We start from the raw sequence: 17,513 nt of genomic DNA, 5'->3' as shown, positions 1-17,513 counted from the left end.
AGTGCGACAGCAATTTTTGCTCTGCTGTACAGGGTGGAACCATTAGAGATCGTTCAAAAACATTTGAACGTGACCCGAAGCAGCAAAGAGGTTTTACTCTTTTTTCAGCTCTCCTGTTTCGCCCCATCCTGTAACATGATCACGGCGAGGTGCTATATTAAGGGAATAGTCTGGTAGGAAAATACTGAATTTTTGTAAAAAAATTTTTTTTTCTTTGCTTAAATATATTCATTCGTATATTTAATGTTATATTACGAAAGTATTTTGTGAAATTCGAAAGAAAACTGTAGGAAAAAAGAATACTTTTTAGTTCCTTTGAACGTCTATGGGAACAGAGAAATTGTGAAGGGATACTGTGTGAATCACATTGGGAAACAACTTGGGACAGAACTGAAAAATGTGGTGAAGGAAAGACGGGCACAAAACATGACACTCGGTAGGAATTCACATGAAAGTCTGAAAGAAGAAACAATTGTACAACTGACTCATTACTATGGAAGAGCCATTCTTGACAATGCTCCAGATACTACGGAAATGAAGAGTGCAATCTCTGAAACATTGGAGCTTGAGCACTGATGAGAAATCACAAAACATTAAGTGTCCAAAAGGTGAGAATTCTTTGTGTTCTTTAATCGTGCCCTTCTCCGTTTCTTTAATCGTGCCCTTCCCAAAGGAGAACAACCAGAATAATATAAAACTGCTATTCATACTGCTCTGTAATCATCTGTTGTTAGAATAATATCTGTTTATCAAGGGCTGGCATCTAATACAGTTCTCTCCAGACGCCCTGCTGGAAAGAATGAAAATGCAAATGAATGTCTACGTAGCATAATCTGAGAAAAGTATCCTAAAGATGTATTTGAATCCAAAAGAAAAGTAGAAGAAGCCTTTTCACAGTTCAGTCAAGGGTGGTATCTGACAGAAGCAACGAGGACAAGAGAGACCACAATCACCGATATGGACGCGAGGGAGTTAAGTTAGAGACGAGCGAAGAAGGGAGCAAAAGGCCAAACGGTTCCTAGAAGTCGGAAAAAGAAGATGACATTCATGCACATTGATGGCCATACAAGCTGAGGAAGCTCAGAAGAGAACAGAAGGAATAACCTAGAGCCTAGGTGGATTTTAGACCATGGATCGGAGGATGAAATTTTTAGAGAAAACAGCATCAGTGCTAACAGTATTGAGTATAATTTTGAAAAGTAAATAAATAAATATTTATAGAAGAAAATGATGATACGCGAATGTTTTGATTATTTCAATAAAAAGACTCAGAGCTTTCAAAATTAATTTTAATGTTACTGTAAAAGATATCCAATTAAGCTTGCACACAGTTGTTTTTCTTTATTACTCGTATTAAATACAGTCTTCAATTTTTAAGCACATTGAAGTACAGTAAATATACAACATAAAATAATAATTTCTAAAAATTCTTCAAAATGAAAGCGAAACAATAATTTCTCAATCCTAATGTTCACAATGAGTTGTAACTTAGTAGATACATTAACAATATGCAGATATTGAACTTTTAAAATTTGAGACTGACTGATTAATTAGGGAAAATGTTTCATTTTTCTACCGGACTGTCCCTTAACATGTACGTGAATAACATCGCAAAGGACCCCTCTAAAATCCTGCCAGTTCCGCAACGTTCTCGGCGCCACGCACGCAGATTTGTTGGGTACCTACGTTAAAAATGTAGCTGTCATAAACTTCAACACCGATTCAGCCTCGCGAGTACTCTAGAGCCTGAGGGTTAGGCAACCCCTTTTGAAAACACTAATTTGGGGTTTGCTTTGCTTCACACGCTAGTGTAGCAGCGAGACTGAGCGTGTGTGGAAGTTTCTGACAGGTAAATTTTTAAAGTGCTTAACAAAAGTGCGTGGGTGGCACTGAGGCTGTAGCGGAACTATAGGGTCTTACAGACACTCTTTGCAGATTTATTCACACACATGTTAACTCAGTACCCCGCAGTGGTCATGTCACTGGAGGGTGCGAAAAAGGATGGATGAAAAAGCATGCGAATCCTTTGTGAGCGTGTGGGTGCTATTCTGTCATTCTGCGCAACGGATTAATCTGAGATGTACCCTTTACCCTGTGGCTCCTGCAAGATGCAATTTCCACCCCACACTACTACAAAAGTCAGACAGACGCCCCTAATGTTCTAAAGAGAAATGCCTGGAAAACTTTCGGCAATAAATATCTTCTGGAGTCGTCTGCTGTAAGGAAATGGCACAAAAATTCACAAAATTTCTTAGTGACTAGTGGGATACTTGGGTGCTGGAGTAGTGCTACTTAGTGTAAGGAAAACATGAAACTAACGAAAATTATAATTTTTTTGCAAAAATTCTGAGAAATCACAATGGCACTTTTAGTTATGAACTGAAGGGACTGGCCTCCCGGTGTGCGGTCTGCCTGTCCCAAACTAAAAGCTCCTGTGACTGTTGTGTCTGGAATGTGTGTGTGTGTGTGTGTGTGTGTGTGTGTGTGTGTGTGTGTGTGTGTGTGTGTGTGTACGCCAGCATCGAGTATTTCAATCTCGGTGCGATTTGCGATTTACTAGTTATTTGCATATCGTTTACATGAATTCATACAACATTGACTTTATCTTATCGAGTTTGGGTTCGAATGAAGCGTCTTGATGTGCGGAATATGATTGTGAGGGCGGAATATGTAAGTAATGAAGGTCAGGTGACCACGACGTCTTACACCTTTCCTGCTTAGGTTCACGTCCACATTTCGTCGAATGGTTTTCAACGGTCCCTGGAAATTCTACCCCATATATCAGAGCAAAAACTGCGGTCACACTCCACTCGAAAGATGTCATGTCGCGTTTAATGCGGCTGCACCATGTCCTTAGAGTAGGGTTGAAAAGGGCTGGGGATGGCAGCAGTGTCGAACGTTGTTAAGAACTGAGGACTTCGTCGTTTTCGACAGTGAAATATGTGGGAATCAACACCCCAAGGGAAGTGGTGGTTGATTGATGTCCTTTATGCCACCACAAAGGCCTTTTCGTGTGCATTCTGAGCGGCATTTGTCTGAAATATCTTTCTCGTCCGTCCATAACAAAACCGCGTGATTTCAAAGCTTAGCTCTGTCGCAGAGGCGACAAAACGAGGGGTGAGATGTGAGTAAGAGGGGTGTGACACGTCCACGGTACATTGGGCAGTACTGTGGTGAAATTTGGTACCAATGTGATATCATTAACCCACCTTAAAACTCACGTGAAATTCTGAGCTGTGGCCTCTTTTTCGCATGTGTCGACACCTTTGCGTTTGAAGCGTCGCTGAAGCCGATGGCGACTTCGAAGGGCATGAAGCTTTTGCATCATTACAGAGGAAGATTGTAGGCATCTTTGAAGCAACTGTCAAACTTACGCATCGGAATGGAAGAACATTACGGGGTTTCGAAACGTGATCCTATAAATCTGTTGTGCAGTGTAGAATGTTAACAACACTCGAAGAGATATTGTAAGATACAGTATTTCTTAAGCAGACATTGTAGCACCGCTTAACACAGACGGAAGAAAGACTACGTTATAACGATGGATCACAAGCTTGTGTAGGTCAGGGGTGAAGAAGGAAAGCTGCAGTGACCAAGTAATTGACCGAAGGAAATCACGAAACTATGGGCAATGGATACCGACCGACACCATTAACCCTGAACGGGATATAAGCTGTTATCCCCAACGAAGTTCAGCACAATTGAACATTAGGATGGACGATGGTGGGTGAGAGAAGAGGCACATTAACACTTCTATTTATGAACTTATGAAATGTAAATAGTGTTTAGTTAATGTTTAAAGAAAATGAAACTCATTTTTATTAAATCAAGAAATAGTATGCGAATAAGACGGTTGATGCTGCTTGTTTATGACTATTTTTATGCCGGCAGGGGTGGCCGAGCGGTTCTAGTTGCTACAGTCTGGAAACGCGCAACCGCTACGGTCGCAGGTTCGAATCCTACCTCGGGCATGGGTGTGTGTGTGTGGATGTCCTTAGGTTAGTTAGTTAAGTAGTTCTAAGTTCTAGGGACTGATGACCTCAGAAGTTAAGTCCCATAGTGCTCAGAGCCACTTGAACCATTTTTGAACTATTTTTATTCCGTTTGTTCTCAGCCACTGCATTTTGTTAGTGCTGTTCAAAGTTCATACGCTGCCATGAGTTTGCTTCCAGAGTCTACGAGGGTGGTGAATGGAGCCGGTAATTTTAAGACTTTTGCCGATAATAATGGATGCTTGGCAGTACACATTCCACGTAATACCGCCAGCCACCGTATTAGCTTCGCGGAATCAAAAAACTGTACTTGTTTCGCAACTTGCGATTCAATGAAATTTTTCTTAGAACCCACGAACTTACTCGTCGATTTTCCAAATTAGGAAAATGGCGTACTGTTCCTTTGGCAAACTGAAAGGTGTTTACTTGGTTCAAATGGCTCGGAGCACTATGGGACTTAACATCTGAGGTCATCAGTCCCCTAGAACTTAGAACTACTTAAACCTAACTAACCTAAGGACATCACACACATCCATGCCCGAGGCAGGATTCAAACCTGCGACCGTAGCGGTCACGCGGTTCCAGACTGAAGCGCCTTGAACCGCACGGCCACACCGGCCGGCAAAGGTGTTTACTAAATAATTTTTCAGTGAGTCTGAAACGGAAAGCTTCCTTTATCCAGCAGTGGATACTAGGGGATAACGATTATCACCTGGTGATCTAATAAATACTAGAATCTAAGAAAACATGCAAACTATATTTAAAACAATTTAGAGTTAAGACTGAACAACAATTAAATCATTTATCTTTTTATCCCTCAGAAAATTTAGTTCCACCTTCTTGAGTGGTAATTACTCCACGGTAGGAAACCATTGATTTACATATTTTCAGCGGGTTAATTAAATTAATTACATTGCTACTGCAAAGATTATGTCGTAATTGGCTGAAAATTCAACGTAAAGGAGTGGAGCATGACGAGAGGTAGCCTGATGAGCCCGATTATTTTCGGCTGTTTGGTTGTCACAGTCAGTACCTTATGGGAAACACGATTCCAAGATCTTTCAGAAATGCTGCACCCTTGTAGAATTTAATGAATTCCGAGTAAAATACAGAAATTTTGAGAGAACAGAATAATCACGAGCAGTGTATCTCAAACTCACTCATAGTATTCGGTCATTTTGAAAACGTCGTCCATTGTTAATGCGTCAGTAAGAGCAAATGTTTTAATACTGACGGACATTCACAGTGAGTTAAATGGCTTCATGTAGGTAAAAATTTCGTTGTTATCTCCAATTCTGAATGAGCGTTTCTGTAGATGGAGATATATCTGAGCACTAATTAAGTTTTGATTTTGCTTTGTTTTACTGTATAATGTTTACATTTGATAGTAACCGTTTGAGTTTCAATGAAAATTTTCTGCCCGTATGACATCATCTGGTAATTTGGACTGAGATTTAGGACACGGTTGCAAATATCTTTCATCAGAGTAGTGTTATTTATAGCTTTACACAACGCAGTAACTGTTACTGACAGAATCTGCGCTACATCCGTCCCTTAGCTTACACTCTGATCAAGGAGAACATTATGGCTACCGGTCTACTGTAAATCGTCCAGGCGATAGCAGCGTCACCTGGCGTGGAATGACTGCTAGTCAGACACATTCACGGTGCATGTAGCATCAGTGAGTGTGTTGTCGGTGTGTAAAACGGGGAAGGCTCACAATCTATGCATCTGTCTCTGACCGAGGGCAGACTGTGGTGGCCCGGAGGCTCGGCACGAGAATTCCGGGAACTGCACGACTTATCGGGTGTCCGAGGAGTGCTGTGGTGAATGTCTTCAACATATGGCGAAACCAAGGTGAACTGTAGCGGAACTAACATCGGACTTTAATGCTGGACAGAGGACAAGTGTACGTGAACACACAGTGTACGGAACACACCTAACGATGGGCGTTCGCAGACGACGACCCATGCATGTGCCATGCGGCAACTACGACTGAAATGGGCACGTGACCATGTGCATTGGAACTGTACAAAATATGTGGTACCAACTCCATCCAGCGACCTCCCAAGGAAGGCATCACTGCCTCCACGGCACGATGCTTCGCCGCTGTTACACATGCCAAACGTGGACATACCGGTTATTAGGTACGTGGTCGAACTGCTTCGGCTGATCAGTGTATATCTCGTATGCTGTTCGCATCGACCTATGCTGTGCAGTCATAAGAAACGAGATTCGTATTTAGAAGGGCGACGGTTCGGAATTCCGTCGGACCATCCAAATTAGGTTTCCCGTTACTTCCCTGCATCTCTTAATGCAAATGATGGAACGCTTCTTTTGCACAGTCGATTTCCGTTTTTCCCTGTCGGGGATAGTGCTTCGTCTGTAATAACCTCGTAGCTGATGGGACGTTAAACCCTAATCTTTGTGCCATCCTTCCCTGTACGCTGTTTGCCCCTTGGATATTCCTGTTCACTGCTCTATAACTGTTTCCCCTAATAACTCAGCCAACATAACCATAAAAAACTTTCAGGGCTGCAGAGAGTACACAACTGTTAAAAATGGAAGGATGTAACGCATTTCCGACACGTATCTGCTGGGGTAAATGAGAAAAGACAGTGTTATGGACTACAGGAAGAGCAGATGAAATATTCAGTGCTAACGACGAGTGGAAGCCAGTCCTACTAAGGAATTAGAGGTTACCACATTATGGCAGAGGACGGAAATTAAATGCGACGGGAGCAGACTTGAATGGCTTAAGGCAGGGAACTACCTCGGCGATATGGCTTTATCGTCTCGTCATTACGACATGGCCAGCAACAGCTGTGCTATTAAGGCATTAATTACCCTCGTAGTCATTGTCGCCTGCAGCAAAATAGATTCAGAAAATAAGCTGCCGAGAGCAATTATTGCTGTATCTTAGCTTAGACTTCGCACTCAGTAATGGCACATGTCCTAAATTACAATAGATTAGAATCTCTTGACTTATAAGAAATAAATCGTGCATCAGACACTTTTAACAGCTGAGCTGTTCCCACCAATACAAGAGTACGGCCCCGGAAGATGAGTGGTCAGCACGACAGAATGTCAAACCTAAGGGTCCGGGTTCGATTCCCAGCTGGGACGGAGATTTTTTCCGTTCAGGAACTGGCTGTTCTGTTGTTCTAATCATCATCATTTTCATCCCCATGGACGCGCATGTCGCCGAAGTGGCGTCAAATCGAAAGACTTGCACCCTGCGAACGGTCTACCCGACGGGAGGCCCTAGTCACACGACATTTAAATTTTTACCAAAACAAGAAAAAGTGTCTTGTACACTTATATGCGGGAAGGTTTCACGAGTCTTTCTGAAATGCTGTTTACGTGCTGTTAATGATTAGAAGTCGACCTGCTCGTCGACATATTCTACATGTGCTCCAATAAAAAAAAAAGGGTCACACTGTTTATTAATGACCAGATTCCAGTATAGTGTTTATGCTGTATTGTTAAATCACTAGTAACATCCAAGTTCCGCGAAGTACGCACACTTTCTTTATTCCTTCGCCGGCTGGTGTGACCGCTGGTCCGGGCGGAGGTTCGAGTCCTCCCTCGGGCATGGGTTTCTGTATTTGTCCTTGGATAATTTAGGTTAAGTAGAGTGTAAGCTTAGGGACTAGTGACATTAGCAGTTTATTCCCATAAGATTTCACACACATTTGACCATTTTTTGATTTTGGTGTGGCCAAGGGGTTCTAGACGATTCAGTCTGGGACCGCGCGACCGCTCCGGTCGCAGGTTCGAATCCTGCCTCGGGCATGGATGAGAGCGATGTCCTCAGGTTAGTTAGGTTTAAGTAGTTCTAAGTTTTAGGGGACTGATGACCTCAGATGTTAAGTCCCATAGTGCTCAGAGCCATTTCATGGAAGAAAGCAAGTATGTAAAAGTTTGGAGTTTAATTTCCGAAAGGAGTCTTGCAAACAATATACGAGGGTAATCCCAAAAGTAAGGTCTCTTTTTTTATAAGTACACAGACCTGTTTATTTCTACAATGGTTTACATCAGTTTACAGCTTGAACATTTAGCTATTTTTCAACATAATCACCATTTCGGTCGATGCATTTTTGTAGACGTTGTGGCAGTTTTTTATGCCCATGTCATACCAGCTCACTACTATACTGTTCAGAAAGTTATGAACCTCTTCTTTAACTTCTCTGCCTCGTGATGCCTGGGTGTTGTGTGATGTCCTTAGGTTAGTTAGGTTTAAGCAGTTCTAAGTTCCAGGGGACTGATGACCATAGATGTTAAGTCCCATAGTGCTCAGAGCCATTTGAACCATTTCTTCTTTAACCTCGACGACGTAGCTGAATCTCTGGGACCACAATTAACGTTGACAGGTACTGTGAGATTCTGATAAAACTCAAACGGGCAATTCAGAACCGGAGAAGAGGAATGTTGAGCAACGGCCTGCACATTCTCCATGACAACGCTCGCCCACACATCACTCGGCAAACCGTTGCTCTCCTGCAACAGTTTCAGTGGAACATAATCACCCACCGACCCTATAGTTCTGACTTGGCGCCCACTGACTATCACCTAAGTTAAAAGAACATTTGGTCGGAAAGCGATTCAGCTCCGATGACGTGGTGAAAGAAGAGGATCATAACTTGCTGAACAGCATGGTGGCGAGCTGGTATGACATGGGCATACAAAAACTGCCACAGTGTCTACAAAACTGCATCGACAGAAATGGTGATTATATGTCTAAAAATAGCTAAATGTTCAAGCTGTAAACTGATGAAAAACCATTGTAGAAATAAAAAGATCGATGTACTTATAAAAAAATGGGAGACCTTACTTTTGGGACTACCCTCGTATATAACTAAATAGAAGGAAAAAATATTAACAAACCCAGTGTAATTAGGCAGAATCCATGCATTGTTTCTCAAGGGCTGTTATCACATATTTTGTTGAAACTCGGTCGAAGGCTCTCGACAACTTTCTCGAATATCCAGGAAAAATGGTAATTCACAGTTATTACTTCGTTGTATGAATTAGCTCATTACTTGCAAAACTTCCTCTGTGTTATCTCCACTTCCAAGGCCAGCTTATTCCTCTATCTAATTAAAAATGTAATTTTTGCTTTGTGACCTGTGATACTGAAATTCCAAAATGTACATCTAGGACATACACAGCGTGACTTACGCATCTGACGCACCTTTCAACAATGCTCGAAATCATGTACAGCAAATGAGGCGCGTCAGATGTTTCTTTAATGCGTTGTATTTCTCACTTCCACTATTTCCAATTTTTTCCCAGTTTCTTTTTTAATTTTTAAGTTTTGTTCAGAAACCATGAAGCAGGGTATATCACGATTGGTATTCAATAATTTCCTCTGTATATAAAAGGCAGTGTCCCTACTGGCTGACTCAATCACTCATCATCGACCAGTCCAAAGCACTAAGGTTAGAAACTTGAAATATGTAAACGGTGTTTATTTTATACTGTTGGCATCGTTTAAGAAGGGACTATTCTAAATTCCACCCTTAAGAGGATGAAACAAGGAATGAAAGTTTTTTTGAAAACATGTCGCTATTAACGCAATTTTGAAGGAAGACCTACTAAAACTGGTAGTTGGGTTCTCGGTCAGAAACAGATAAATACGTGTTTCAGCATTTTTGGATATTCAACCTCTATGGGAATGAAGTAGTGGCTAAAAATCTTTACGAAAATGTTACATTATGCAAGCATTTTTGAAGCTAAATCTATAAGAACTTGTATTTGGCTTCGTTGTTAGAAATAATTAAATAATTTCACTGTTTTTGGAAATTCACCCCCTAAGGGGGTGAAATAGCCAGACTGATTCACTGCCTCGTTATCGCCCAGTCCAAACTCCTAAGGATAGAAACTTGAAATTTGGGGAGGGTGTTGATGTTACACCACAACCATTGTTTAAGGAATGGCTGTTCGAAGTTCCACTCCTAAGGAAGTGAAAGATGGGATGAAACGATTTTTGAAAATACGTCGCTATTAAGGCAATTTTAAAGCTAGAACTACGAAAATTGGTGTTTATTTTCACAGTGAGAATAACAAAATGTTTTCGCACTTTTGGAAATTCAACCACTAAAGGGGTAAAACAATGGGTGATTTTTTTTTGAAAATGTGGTTATTAAAGAACTACTAAAGCTAAATCTACGAAAATTTATATCTGACTTCTCGGTTCGAAATAAAATAAAGGTGCGTCAGTGTTTTGTGAAATTCAACCCCTAAGTGAGTGAAATGGGGATGAAAATTTTTAAGCTAACATTTTCTCACATTAAAAATTTTTAAAGCTAAATCTACGACAATCGATATTTCACTTTTCGGTTAGATAAAAAAGAACATGTGTTAATCAGAATCGCTTTTTGGTCAGAAGTACATTCGGAAAAGACAATGCTTCTATGGCCTTAATTAGTGTGAAAAGTTTTGACGGTTTTGCAGTTTGTGAACAACATAAAAATTCGATTGAATAAAAACAAGAACAAATCTTTGCAGACAATAGTCTACAAGAGCGAAGCAGCGATCGCTAAGCTAGTTAAAGAGTATATAGAGCAGAAGAAAGTAGAAAGTCTCATTTTATGCTCAATTTGATATTAATTTTATTTTTCAGCATCACGTAAATATTTTCTACAATAATGTAACTTTTTAATTGCAGAACGGCTAGGCCTTGAAAGAATTAAATTTTATACACTTCATTTACATAGCTGACTGCAGCTGTTCGCGAAATGCTTCATTTTTTCCTCAACTCGCTAATTAATTTTTTGTTGATTACCTTCACCGTTTTGAGCAATTTAACACTTTTTTCGCAAAACTAGAACTCACGACAGTCGATTTGACACTCAGTTTGTGAATTTCCCACTCTTCGTCTGACTGTACAACTTCGGACAAAAATTCATTGTGTCGTTTCTAGGGGGCTTGTTATCACTGGGTTGAAACATTTGACGAAAGATAGCGATTTATACGACCAACGATACATTTCCTAATCGCGAGAAAAATCTCGAAGAAGCGCTACTTTCTCAAATGCTGAATGCAACGTTGCCTTAAATGTTACAGACAAGCGGTCTAAGCGTATCGGAAACAGGCTCTGGGGTAATTTTTCGCTACCTGAAAGGCTTCGTCGAGACCCTTCTTCTTCACGGCTACATTTGTGGGTTACAGTGACGAAATTTTTACGAAGTATAGCAGTGTACCAACAAGATACCACTACTAGAATCTTTAAGGAAACGGTAAACAGGATAGAAGCGATAAGATACGGTTAGTAACGTGTTCTAGTAGCGTCAGGAGTAACTTCTATCTGGTGCACTGTAGTCTGAACTGCCCGCAGCATACCTAGTGGGCGGAACACTGAGTCTGAAACACGAGCAGTCCACAGTTTTCTTTCTGTCTCAATAGGATGAGTCGCTGAGATGGAGACGAGGTAAATATGAAAAAATCCACTGAAGATGCCTTAAATATAAAAGGCTAAACGCGTATGGAACGTCAATGAATATCATACTGCAGCTACCAAGAGGTATTTGAATTTATAAAGCTAATATATACTTGCTGCAGAAAAATTGTGATAAATTACATGAAATAAACTAGGAATGATTGACAAGCAAAACGATCTTGCCGAGGAATCTCTCGCTTACAGTTTTTAAGCCGAAGTACGTTTTATCGAGATCTTTGCGACTACAGTCGATAGCTCTGCCGAGGTGAGAGACTGTGAGCAGTCTTGAGTGAATCATAGGAGTAACTACAATTTACGAGAATCGAGTGAAATGAATGCCATGGGTTAAGAACGCTGTGATTCCTCATTTAAGCATCCACTGATGTATACGCCTACTTTAACCTGTGTAACTCCGACATGTTTGGTTGCTATGAATTTAACACATAGCATGTTGTCGGAATGATACAGTCAATAGAAACAACGGTTTTTTTTATCAGGATGATGTAAAGTATTGTAGATAATACTGGGCTTCGAGCTAGGTAAACACGATCATCCAGATGAATATAAACTTAAGGGCGGCTGCAAGTTATGTACTGAAGCTGGTGGAACACGAGTCTTCGGTGACGGAAGAGCTGGAAAGAATTCAGGCTGTGTTCCTTCTTTATAAGGGTTTCAAAAAAAAAAATGGTTCAAATGGCTCTGAGCACTACGCGACTTAACTTCTGAGGTCATCAGTCGCCTAGAACTTAGAACTAATTAAACCTAACTAACCTAAGGACATCACACACATCCACGCCCGAGGCAGGATTCGAACCTGCGACCGTAGCGGTCGCTCGGTCTCAGACAGCAGCGCCTAGAACCGCACGGTCACTCCGGCCGGCTAGGGTTTCAATCCTACAGACTGTAAGTCTCTGCAGATACGTTCTGGGACAGTTTTGGAGAATTTGCAGAAATCTAACTGTGTGCTAAAGAAGACTACTAGGGAGTATATTTGAAAAATCGCCATGGAAGTAGGATCACACTACAATCTAATTTTGGAAATAGTTATCTCACTGTCCCACCAGTACCTAAACATGAACATGGACGCCCCAAGATAGTTCATTCAGAAAACTGAACATCTTATCATCTGTCTACCGAAGTACATAAATGAATGCAAGAGACTTTGGATTTACCTATCTCATGAGTTGACTGACAGACAAGAAAACAGAATATCTCGTGTTTTACCTAGCAAAGAGCGTAAGTGAGTTCCAGATATTCTCTATTTGTATGTCTGGTCGCTTGGTTGGTAGACTACTTTAGTGGTTATCATACCATCTTCACGCACCCCTAAATATTTGTCGGTTTGCCAAATCTTTTAGTAACTGCCTGAGTTGCTGCAGCTGCTGCTGTTGATTGTGTTTGAGGTGCTAAACGTCGAGCTGTCACCGACAGAGGTCCTCTTGCTTACGACAGACTACCAGCAGCTGTTTTGACTCACAACTTTCGACTGAAACTTCATCAACAGTAGAAGTATGTTCTATCATCGCAGAAGTACGAATTAGTTCTGACGAATATCAATGTTGGACTGTCAAGATTAAATTACCAAAGTTCTGCTATGAAACTGGAAAAAACTATTAAATGTCTGGACATACTCTACTCTTCGGTGTGAATTATTAAAATTAATTCTGTGAATATAGGACTAACTTTCTGCTCTCCAGGCAACTATTAGCTTTAGGACTGCCACAGCTTTTTACTTATTTAACAAGTGTACTGTCAGACAGTCTGTTTACCCAAGGACACAACTGAGCGGAAATCAAACTATTAGTATCTTTTCTGCCAAACTGTACTTTAATAGCAGAGCAACGACGTATTTTGTTGAATGTAGAACTAAAAAAATGGTTCAAATGGCTCTGAGCACTATGGGACTTAACATCTGAGGTCATCAGTCCCCTAGAACTTAGAACTATTTAAACCTAAGGACATCACACACATCCATGCCCGAGGCAGGATTCGAACCTGCGACCGTAGTAGTCGCGCGGTTCCGGACTGAAGCGCCTAGAACCGCTCGGCCACCACGGCCGGCCTTGTTGAAGTAAGTCACATATAACGCAAGAAACACAAACATGAAATAGAAATACATCAGTAACGTCTATTCATAGAATAAATCTCGCCTAGTTCAGAGCTAAAAGTGTCCACGACCGGAGGCAGAATGATATGTTTAAAGAAAATTTACTCTTACTGAATACAGATACGTTTCGCTATCAATAGGCATTATCTAATTCTTAAAACATGCCAACTTTAATCAACATTACAATCATTTGGTTAAACTAAGCAGAAGAGTATCAAAAATTCGTATGAGTATTATCTGCGTGAGACTTAACAACTAATTTCTTGATTCTGATAAGGATAAAAGGAATGTGGTGTGACAAACACCACGCAAAAGTGTTCCTCTACAACTCAGCATAGCTAGCTTTGCCTTCTCGCATGGAAATGCATAAACCACACGTGTCTGGCGCTGGGGCAAGCTCCACTACTATTTTAGGAGAAGTTATCCACAAGGCAGAAGAAAGAACTATGTAACAGTATAATCAATGAGTAATGTGCTTTTTTCACTTAAAAAAATTCGCGCTGCTCAAACTATAAATGACGTTTCACATGGGATGCGTTGTCTGGCCGCTCCAGTCCTCAAAACGACTCTGATAAATCCTTATTCAGACTTACCGTACGTACGTTTCGTACGCAATAAACGGAGCGACAGGTTCATTGGAAAACATTGCGTTTCAATGCTGGGAGAAATACATTTTTCAGTATTCTCTCTCCTGCAGAGAAATAGCTTGACAGGACCTTTAAGCTGCAGTAGCTGAAAGAAAGGCACCGGAGAAAACCAACAGTCATGAGATATGGCGTACGCCGCAGCTTCTGGGGAAACATTGCAACCACTGGAATGGGCGCCCATTAGTTCTGCAAAAAACCCTCGAGAACTGCTTCGGTTACCACGAACGTAGCAGAAGTGTTGCCTCTTACGCTCCAAGAATGGCGGGAAATGTGCTCGTGCATCGAGTAATTTTGTGAGATGACGTTGTAAGTTGTCTTGCCCGTAGTTCATTTGCAACACACGGCTGCATCTTAAATGTATTTACAAAACTTAAGCGGCCCCACTCCGTAACATCACGTGATTTTAGTGTTGCGCGTACGGCTGATCTTCCGATTACATGACGGTAGCGGTTAATTGTGACAGCTTCAGTTGTTGCTAGAAAGTGGTGTGATTGCCTTTTGTCGTTCTCTCGGTTATTCAGACGAATAATGTTGTATTCTGTGAATGAAAGGAAATGCATAGTTGCTGGTTTATTCAATGAGGCTCGTGAAATTTTTCATGAACAGTTTTATTACTCCAGCGCAAGGTGACCATGTGCGCGGAAAGCTCCGGAGTTGCCTTCCTTTTCAGTCGGTGACAGTAAAATTTTTTATATACGAAGTAACTTTTAATTAACCCTGAATTCAAATCCCAAAGTATGTAGCAGTTTGATTAGAAGGAAACATCAGTCAGAAAACGAAATTATTCAAAGAGTATTGCAGTCATCGTTAAATCATGTGCAGACGTGGAACTTCCTGGCAGACTGAAACTGTATGTTGGAAGGAGACTGGAGCTCGGGACCTTCGCCTTTCGCGGGCAAGTGCTCCACCAACCACCCCGCTTATTTTTTTGTGGCATTTGGTATGGTTGAGCGGATGTCACATGACACCCGTTAAAGTTCATCGTTCATTCCTTCACTCAGTTTTTTATTACAAAAGGCAACCAGCCCTCTATTGAATACGCTGTGCTACTGTGCCGGTACAAACTGAGCTACGATCCGTTCTCACAGCTTCACTTCGCAATATCATTTCTTCCAGGAGTGCTAGTGTTGTAAGGTGGGCAGGTCATTCCGATTTTTGGAAGTTAACGATGTGCACATCAGAGAGAGCAAGCTGTGTTACTGATAAACGATCTTTGGTCTTGTTGTGGCACAGTGTTTGCCTCGGCACAGTCTGGTACATTCTGAGTTGAACTGTGATAGATGATGGATGTATTCAGTAGTGCTGTGTTGCCTTGTGATTGTATTGTAAAGGACAGCAGGAACGAATAGGATGCGTATACTGAAGGGCTAACAGAATATAAATTTGAATAATGTTATTATTTTTTAAGAGAATATGTTTGAGACAAGACTGCAGCACTCTGCAGCTAATTTTTTTGAATAATTGTTGTCAGCTGGTTAACTTGCTCAGAGGTGAGAGAAAGACCACCCCACTTCTCTGTGTCATGTATTAAGTTATGAACTGATTAAGCTTTTATATAACAACCTCCGTTAACATATTACCCTTTCCAAATCATTGTTCACTTTGTTAAGCATAATAATGTTCAGACCAATGGTATGTGTGAAGATCACGCGAAGTTTTACTCTGTCTTTTTGAGTACATACTTCATTCTAAAATCGTTGTCTTGGAATATCGTTTCATAGGAATAGTTTCTCTCTCCATACCACTATTTAAAGAATGTTTATCTTACGCATTACCGCTTTGTACCATATGGTATACAACAGTTCGAATGCCGTTTGGAAATTTTATTCAAAAAAATAAAAATCTTTCTTAGTCGCTGTCTCCTTGCTGTTTGCCGCTGTGCTTTCGAGGAATCTGCAAAAATGTTGTCCATACGAGAGGAACATGCAAATTTCAATTAGGGCTAGATAATTGTTTTACTTCAGTTGCACATTAATATAAAGACAAGTCGTATTGAGGCCAGTTACAGCTCAGTTCAAATTAGGTTCTGCTCAGTCAAAGTTCAGCATACGAGTTTAAATTGGATAACTGTTTGTGAGTACATAGCTTCATTCGTACTGTCTTTTTATAGAGTGGGTGGCAAAGTTGGGCTAAATTTCACACAGAAACATGTATTGGGGGGGTTTACTGTCTTGCCAGTTTCGCAGGAGAGTTTCTGTTGAGTTCGGAAGGTAGGAGCAGTAGGTAGAGCACTTACCCGCGAAAGGCAAAGATACCGAATTCCGCACATCGTATGGTGAGAACCGCGTACTGAGCCTCCCTGATCCCCAGACGTCAATCCGTTTGATTATTGATCATGGGGTTACCCGAAGTCGCAAGTCTTCTGCGATCGTTCACCGTCATTAGGGATGCTAAAAGACAATACCCGACGACAATTTCTCACCATACCCGCTGGTATGCTGTGCAATGCTGTTCACAACATTCTCCCTCGACTACAGGTATTGTTGATGTGCGACGGCCGACATGTAGAGCATTTGTTACAAAAAAAATCGACTTTGCTAAAATTAAATTGTTACGCTAATTATTAATTTTCTATCGCGAAGCACCACCTCCTGGCAATTTTATGCACTCCTGTTTTCTTTTGGTTCAATAAAACCCTATGTCATTTGAAACGTGTCAATTTTTACCTCTTTACATACATTATTATGAGAAGTATCGATTTTTCAAATATTAAAGGACTTTTAGATCACACTGTTCTTGTCGACCCGCGCCCGTGAATGATAACAGGCGTGTTATACTTGACTTATCCACCAGGATAAAAAGTTGTAACGAAAGGGCACGCTGTACATGTCCCAGCCTACACGGATAAGGTATAGCACTCTCACTGTACTAGTATTTCTGCAAAAAATGGGATTAAGAAACTGGTACCAAAATGATGGACCAATTGTGATATCTCTAAGGTTAACCGTAAGCCTTCAATTTGAACATTTTGTAGAAAGTTACTGTTGAAAATATATCTGTCAGGAGGCTTTTTCGACAGACAAGTATTAAACACTAGTCTTCTATTTCTGTAGTCCTCGCACCTGAAATTTATTGCGTTTCGCGTGTACGGCTACTGCTTCCAGTTGATAAAGAAGATGTTTAACTATTGCAAGTAGTTGCTTAAAAAAGAGTGTGAGTGGCGAATTTGACCCGACAATGCATTTTGTGAGTAGGAAGCTTAGTTTCACCTTTCTGGTCATGTGACTAACCACACTATTCGCTACTATTTCACCGAAAACTCGCACATTGTGCAACAAATTCCTCTTCACGAAAATAGAGTGTCTGGTGCGCAGTTTCTGGTAGTC

The sequence above is a fragment of the Schistocerca nitens genome, chromosome 5, assembly GCF_023898315.1.
Source record: "Schistocerca nitens isolate TAMUIC-IGC-003100 chromosome 5, iqSchNite1.1, whole genome shotgun sequence".
Lineage (NCBI taxonomy): Eukaryota > Metazoa > Arthropoda > Insecta > Orthoptera > Acrididae > Schistocerca > Schistocerca nitens.
This window is presented reverse-complemented; position numbering follows the sequence as displayed.